Consider the following 1554-nt stretch of genomic DNA (forward strand, 5'->3'; position numbering starts at 1 on the left):
ATGAAGCTAAAAATCTCCTTCCCTGCCGCTGGCTGCCAGAAACTCATTATTGAAGTGGATGATGAACACAAACTTCGTACTTTTTATGAGAAGCGTATGGCCACAGAAGTTGCTGCTGATGCTCTAGGTGAAGAGTAGAAGGGTTATGTAGTCCGAATCGGTGGTGGAAATGACAAACAGGCTTTCTCCATGAAGCAGGGTGTCTTGACTCATGACCATGTCCGCCTCGTACTAAGTAAGGGACAGTCCTGTTACAGACCAAGGAGAACTGGAGAGAGAAAGCTCAAATCTGTTTGGGGTTGCATTATGGATGCCAATCTGAGCGTTCTCAACTTGGTTTCTGTGAAAAAAAAGAAGGATATCCCAAGACTGAGTGATACCATGGTGCCTTGTCGCCTGGGGCCTAAGAGAGCTAGCAGAATCCAAAAACTTTTCAACCTCTCTGAAGAAGACAATGTCCACCAATATTTTGTAAGAAAGTCCTTAAATAGGGACCAGCAGTTAGTGTAATGGCTAGGTTGCTGTACTCCCATGTAGTCGACTGCGGTTTGAGTCCCAGACCCGGCAGCTTAAACTCACACCGGGTGCGTGTGCGTGCGTGCCCAAGATCCCGAGAGGAGAATGGAGGAGAAGGGATCGCTGGGTAGACATTCCCCCTGGGGGGTGCTTTCTCGCTTTCTTTCTGTCTCTCTGTCTCTGTCTGTCTGGCGAGTGCACGTGCCCTATAGCGAAAACCTCTCCAAAAAAAAAAAAAAAAAAAAAAAGAAAAAGAAAGTCCTTAAATAAAGGAGGTAAGAAACCTAGGACCAAAGCACCTAAGAGGCAGCGTCTCGTGACTCCCCGTGTCCTGCAACACAAACGCCAGCGTATTGCCCTCAAGAAACAACGTACTAAGAAAAATAAGGAAGAGGCAGCAGAATATGCTAAACTTTTGGCCAAAAGGATGAAGGAGGCTAACGAAAAATGCCAAGAACAGATTGCCAAGAGACGCAGGCTGTTCTCTCTGAGAGTTTCTATTTCTAAGTCTGAATCCAGTCAAAAATAAGATTTTATAAGAGAAACAAATAAATAAGATTGGATCTCAAAAAAAAAAAAATTGGAAACTGAAACTGTTTACTCCTACACAGCTTACTGTCTATATGAACATGACTTTAATATTTGCCTCCACAATTTCATAACTTTATTATTTCAGGAGATTCTTGACCAGAAAGATACAACTTTATTATTCATTACAGGAAATAATTTTATCATCCATTTCCATGGACTCTTCAATACCAAACACTCCATCTCAAGACTCTCTGAACTCTTAAACCTCAAAATTACCACTTGGATCTTTTCACCAATGCTAATATTCTGTCACATTTCTTATCCAATTCTGACTAAGCCCTCCCCATTGCTCCAACTCTCTATTGATGGGCCTGCTTTAGACTAGATTTCAGAATTCGAATAAATCAAAATTTGTCCTCTCTTCTCCAAGAAACTATCTGATTCCCTGAGGTTCTTCCTTTATCATTATTGTAAGCAATAAAATCACCTTTAGCTTATCAACTGGTT

At 41.7% G+C, this 1554-nt stretch overlaps 1 pseudogene; it reads left to right on the forward strand.

The window, feature by feature from the left end:
* Nucleotides 1-1045, forward strand: LOC102489699 (40S ribosomal protein S6-like; annotated as a pseudogene).
* The last annotated feature ends 509 nt before the right edge of the window (nucleotides 1046-1554 follow it).

Source organism: Tupaia chinensis, unplaced genomic scaffold (genome assembly GCF_000334495.1).
Source record: "Tupaia chinensis unplaced genomic scaffold, TupChi_1.0 Scaffold000093_1, whole genome shotgun sequence".
NCBI classification, from domain to species: Eukaryota; Metazoa; Chordata; class Mammalia; order Scandentia; family Tupaiidae; genus Tupaia; species Tupaia belangeri.